The sequence below is a fragment of the Ochotona curzoniae genome, unplaced genomic scaffold (genome assembly GCF_017591425.1).
Source record: "Ochotona curzoniae isolate NIBS_2020 unplaced genomic scaffold, NIBS_Ocur_1.0 contig_3255, whole genome shotgun sequence".
In the NCBI taxonomy this organism is placed as follows: domain Eukaryota; kingdom Metazoa; phylum Chordata; class Mammalia; order Lagomorpha; family Ochotonidae; genus Ochotona; species Ochotona curzoniae.
In genome coordinates, this window is record NW_024465777.1 from 5,372,687 (window position 1) to 5,378,686 (window position 6,000).

The 6,000-nt window shown below is 64.2% G+C and overlaps 1 protein-coding gene across 1 annotated transcript in view; it reads right to left on the reverse strand.

The window, feature by feature from the left end:
- AHDC1 (AT-hook DNA binding motif containing 1) overlaps positions 1-5,205 on the reverse strand; it is a 58,836-nt gene extending 53,631 nt beyond the window's left edge. Inside the window, exon 1 of the mRNA XM_040979669.1 lies at positions 5,006-5,205. The gene's annotated coding sequence lies outside the window, so the exon portion shown is untranslated. The remainder of the gene's footprint in view (positions 1-5,005) is intronic.
- Between the last annotated feature and the right edge of the window lie 795 nt (positions 5,206-6,000).

Consider the following 6,000-nt stretch of genomic DNA (forward strand, 5'->3'; position numbering starts at 1 on the left):
GCCTGCAGCCCAGTGACCCCCAGTGCCAACCTTCCTTCTGCCTGGCCTAGGGAAGAGACCTGGGATCCAGGCCTTGCAGGAAGGAGGGGCTGGGAGCCACAGCTTCCTGTCAGCTAAGCAGTGGGGGGGGGGGGGCGCCATCTTCCCTCCTCCCTTCCAGGCAGTCCCTGGGGACCCCTCCCACTCTGCTCCCAGCTAAGGGCATGAGGGGCTGGACAGGCAGCTCTTGCCAGTTACATGGGAGCTCTTCTACTTCCCACCTACCCAGAGCTACATAGCGTGACGGGGAGCGTCTTCCCCCAGCTCTGGAAGCAGCGGAGGTTTGTCCCTGACACATGAGGGCCATGTTCCTGTCCAGGCACTGGCCATCCTGAGCAGCCCCCAGCAGCCCCTATCACTGCCAGACCAGGGCCTCACCCCCACAGTGCATCCCACCTCCCCTAGACCAGCACCCACTGCTGTGACATGAACTCCAGGGCTTCAATGGGGAGCCTTCCCAAGGCTCACAGCAACCCAGCACAAGCACTCAGGCCTCCAGGAAGCTGAGGTACAAGAGGAGGGGAGGAGAAGATGCCGGCATCCCTGGCATCCCTCGGGAGACCCCGGGCAGGGGAGAGAGGATCATAAATGAGGAATGAGGAAAGAGATGCTGCCTGCAGGGGCAGAATCTGGCTCCTTCCTGACCCACCGCGGGCAAAGTCCATATTGGCGGCACCCTCCACACAGCACTGCTGGTGTTGCTGCTGCTGCTGCCGCCGCTGGGTCTGGGCCAGGGCCTGGCTCCCGCCCGCTCTCACTCTCCTTGCCCCTGGCTGGGCCCCCTCCCTCTCCCCCCTCCCGAGCAGCCCTCCCTGCCCTCTCCCTCCGGCTCTGGCGCTCTCATCCTCAGCTCTTGGAAGCCTGACTCACTGTTTCCCCTCCTCTCTCCTCTCTCTCATGGCAGTGGCGCCTCCCCCTCCCCTGGGGTGGGGGGGTTGGCCACAAGGGTGCCTGCCTGCTCCCTGCTCCTCTCCCTAGGCTCCAGCCCCCTCAGCACCCAGGAGGCCCCCTGCAGCTGCTCCACTTCTTCAGCTCCAGAAGGCACAGTGCCAAGAGCCTAGATCACAGCCCACAGTACCTGTGACCTGCACCAGTGGCTCCCCTCTTCCAGTCTTGGTAGCCTCCTGTCCCGCAAGACAGGATAAGGATGCCAATGGCTTTGGGGCCCTAATGGTTCCCTGCTTCTGTAACCTAGAGGCTTCCTGGCACAGAGCACCCCCACAACCTGTGGGTGCTGGACCCACCTCAGGCCCCACCCCCCAGCTCCCAGGGAGAGTTCAGCTCAGTTCCCATTCAACCAGGTCTTCTCTCCCTGCCTTGGGATCCCCATTCTCCTTCCTCAGTAGAAGGCTTACTCTCCCTTCCTGCCCCCACCTGTCCCACCCTCTACAATCTGCTTCCCTCCGAAACAGCCCAAGCATTTGATCCCGGTGTGCTGGGCTACTGCAGGGTGGGCGTGGTTACACGGAGCTTCCCGGAGCCCCCTGCCAGGGACCCTGAGCCAGGCCCTGCTTTGCTTTCTTCTGGCCCCCAGTGGCATCCTGGCTTCCATCTCCATCCTCCCCTCTTCCCCAGCATGTGTCTGTCTGGGCCTCTCTCCTCCCCACCCCTCTGGACTCCCCCTCTTCTCTCCCTGGGGGGCCCATCTGCTGGCATTAGCAACAATGTTAGCCTTGCTCTCTCCTGCAGTCTCTAGCTCCACCCCATCCTGGCGCCCCCCCCCCCTTTTCCCAAGAGACCCAGGGGACCCAGAGACAGCTCCATCCCATAATAGTGAGTCTGCTTGACCTCAGCCAGCCAGCCCAGAAGGGCCTGGGCATCTGGTACACAGGCATGGCACCTCCTGCTCTGGGTGGCTGGCATCAGACACAGAGCTCTGTATTCCACAAACCAAAAAAAAAAAAAAAAAAAAGTTGACCTGGGGTGGGACGGATGGAGGGGGAAGAAGAAAACGAGGGCGGTCAGGTTTGCCTGGAGGAAGCCCCTGTCCAATGGGGAAGAGAGGCAGAGAGGAGGGAGTGGTTCAAAGTCAACGCCTCAGGCAGATCAGAGAGGAAGCGCTGGCCATCCCCTGGTTCTACCATTCCAGCAACACCCCAACACTCCCCCAACATGTGCCCGAGCCCCCTCAGCCCCCTCAGCCCTAGCGGCCTCCAGAGGGGTGGAGACCCCAGCCCCTAATCTTTAGAAGGCAAGTCCAACCTTCCTACTACACCTCCCTGCTTCACTCTGCAGGGGGTTCCACCAGCTGCCTCCCCCTTGAGACCTAACTAAGCACGTGCAGTGGGAAGAACTGAGCCCCCCAGTTCCCAAGCCCCTTCACCAAAATCCCCACCATGGGCTGGGGAGCAAGGCAGAATGACTCCTGGAACTCTCACAGGCTAAACATGAAGCCAAGCTGGCCACCCCTCAGCACCTAGCTAGGGGTGGGAGCCCCCTGCTCCCTAAGCCCCCCAATCCTTTCCCCAGACCCCCAGCCCAGCAACCACAATAAACAGCAAGCTCTTTTTCTTTATGACACCAAATTTCTCCAAGCCCAACAGCTCCTTCCATCACTACCTCAGCCATAGATCACATTAAAAACTCACAGAGGGCAACTTAAACACATCACATTTGTTTCTCTCTATATTATTTCAAAAGTAACGGCATTAAAAATGGATTTTACTACAGAAAATAAATATCAGCACGTGGGCTGGGAGCCCAGGCTGGGGAGTCAGCCCACCAGGAGAATGTCCCTGAGGGCTCGGGCACATCATGGGCACTGATCAGGGAGGTGCACAAGATGCCAGCCTGCACCCTGGGGTGCAGAGTGGGGGGGTGGGCTCTAGGGGAGGGGCAATACCTGCCCACCTGGCACCTGCCCCAGCTGAAGGCCCTGGGGGGGGGGCAAGTCACTGCAGTGGACTGGTGCTCACTGGCCCCCAAAGTTCAAGCCCTCTCTGGTATTTGCCACCTCTGAGGGGTGGGCATTCTGGGGCAGAAGTTCGCTGGTGTCTGGGGGTTACTCCAAGCATTAACACAACAGGAGAAAAAAAATGAATTCAACTTAACTCTCCAGTTTGATTTTCCATTACTACAAAAATAAATATGCATCTGCTCAAAGGAAGGTGAGGGCAACAGCATGCCCATGCCACCTGGGGGGTCTCCCCTGCAGCTCATCACCACAGCCCAGCTTTCCTGCCCACCACCCAGACTTGGAGGAGGGGGCAGGATGGACACAAGAGTCATCTTTCATTCCCAGCCCCGGCTCCTAGACACACACACACACACACACACACACACACACACACACACACACCGGGCCACACGGAACAGGAACAAGCCAACAATAGAAACACCCCAAATGCCCCTGGCAGGACTGTGCCCAGGCCCAGGCACATGCCCCCGCCTTGCCAGTGGCAGCAACAGCAGCAGCAGCAGCGGACAAAATGTGGCCACCCTGACCCCGGAGGCAAAGCTTGTCCTCACACCCTCAGCTCAGTCCAGGGAGCTGGGGCCAAGTCCCGCCTGACACCAACTGGTCCGGCGGGAAACGCCTGCCCAGCCAGGCCAGCTCAGGCCCCCAAGGGTCCCTCCTTGGGCTCAAGGAGCAGACTGGTGCAGCCCAGCCCTGCCTCCAGGGGTGACGCCTGGGCCCAAATTCAGCTGGCCCTGCCAGTCAGCCACTGGTGCAGAACCAAGGGCACCAGGCTCAGCCCCTCCCAAGCTCAGCCTGGGGGGGGGGCAAGCTGGGAGGGCGGGGAGCCTCCCCACCCCTCCACATCTGGCCCTGGCCCCCAGGGTCTGCGGTACAGAATTCCCGCCCCCGCTTCTCTCTCCCTCCTCCTGCTCTGTGCCCGCTGCCCGCCTCAGGGACAGCCCCAGATCCCGCCTCCGGCCAGCAAGGCCACATCCTTCCTCCCTCAGCTGGACCCTTAGCCAGGCAGGAGGCTGGGGGGTCAGGCTGCTGGGGAGTCACCCCCCCCAGCTCCCATCAGTCCTCATCCCCCAGCCCCAGAACTCTGGGTTGCTGTCCCTTTTCCTGTCGAACAGGAAACAAGGTTATTTCCTAGACTCCAAGCCAGCCCCCTGCCCCTCGGGCTAAGCCCAGGGACCCTGACCCAGCAGGGGAAGGCGCCCTCGGGTGAAGAGCACAGGGACCCTGATCCCACGGTTTACCCCCAGCTCAGGGTCTAGGGGGCTGACAGCTGTCACTCAGCACCCCACCCCCTGGGGAAGAGGGGGGTCCGATTCAATCAGAGCCCCAGAGGAAACGCATTGATAGGCGGTTATTTATTTATTTATGCAAAAGTGAGCCGACTTTGTTCGCCAGGTAACCGGGCACGCGGCCCAACCCCTCCGGTCCTGGCCGCCCCCAAATCCCTCCTCCGCCCCACACCCCCTGTGGGTCATTAGGTCCCCGCCCCTCAACTCCCAGAGCGCCGGTGGAACCTTGGGATTTGGGGGGTTGGAGGGGAGGGGCTCCTCCCTCCGCAGGCTCCCCTTTTCCAGTGCCGATCCTAAAATCCAGCCTTGTTCTCCGCTCCCACGGTCCCCCTTCACCCCCCCCCCCACATTCTCAGCAAGCTGGAGAGCAAATTGCAGTTTTAAATCCAAAGGCGGAGGGAGGGGGAAGGAGGAGGGGGCGCGCGGCAGCGCTGGGCGCGCACCTCGCCCCCGAGCCGGGGGAGCGGCGGGGCGGCCAGGAAACCCGAGAACCCCCCCTCTCCGCCCCCCCTCCCAGTCCACCTCCCCCTCCCCCTTCCCGGCGCTGCCTGCCAGGCTTCGAGCCGAGCCCAGCCGAGCCGCGGGCCCCGGTGGAAACAAAGACCGATCGCACCGCGGGCACCGCAGCCGTGGGGTCCGGCGGACCGGACCGGGGGTGCAGAGGTTGGGGGGCGGCCCCCCCAGGGCGCGCTGCACAAAAGAGCCCGGCCGGCCAGTCCCCCCAGCGGGGGTCTAGGGTTGGGGAGGAGGAGCGACTCACCGGAGTGCTGGGCTGCTGCCGGCTCCGCGGGTCCGAGCCAGGCGAGGGGCTTTTGGGGGGCGTCTGTGTTCCGGCCGCGGCGGCAGCAGCAGCAGCAGCAGCAGCAGCAGCAGCAGCAGCAGCAGCAGCGACGCGGGCGCCGGGCTGCTGGAGAGAGGAGTCGTGGGGGAGCCCTGAGCCGCCCGCCGTCGCTGACAGCATGGCTCGCGCCTCGGCTCACATTCTCCGCCGCTAACTCCGCTGGACGCGGCGCCCCCCGCCTCGCCGCTCCCGGCTCTCGCGGCGCCCCTCGCTCCCCCCGCCGCGCACACACTCGCTCGGCCCTGGACACCCCCACCCCCCAATTGCAAACCTGGGAGGGAACGCGCCCCGCGTAGTCCGCCTGCTCCTCCTCCTCCTCCGCCCTCCGCCCTCCCGCGCTCCCCGGCTGGCTGTCTGGCTGTCTGTCTGTCTCTCTGGCTGTCTTCCCTCCTCGCCCGTTCTGCCTTTCTCTGCTCCCCGAGCTGGGTGGGAAAAGGAAATGATGACAGAAAGCAGACGCTGGCTTTGGGTGGTGGTAGCTGGATTCCCTCTCTCCCTCCCTCCCCCTCTCCCCTCCCTCCTCCTGCCTTCTGCTCGCTCCGCTGCGAGCGGGGCTGAGCGCAGCCTGGCGGGTGGCTCGCTCTGCCCGCCCGCCTGTCTGTCTGTCTGCTCTGCCTCGCTCGCTCCCTCCCTCCGTCTCTCGCCCTCGCCCTGCCTGCCTGCCGCTCTCCGTCTCCGCCGCCGCCGCCGCTGCCTCTGCGAGCTCGCCTTACCTTCGCCGCTCACCATCCGGAACCCCAGGGGGGAGCGCGCGCGCGGCACGCCGGGACTTGTAGTCTCCGCCCCGGCCGCTCGGCGCGCGCGGGGCGGGCGGGGCGCGCGCGGCTGCTCCCGACGGGGCGGCCCGGGGCGCACCGGGAGCGGGCCGGCGCGAGAGCCCCGCTCGGGCCCGGGGAGCGTGCCCGCTGCTTGTG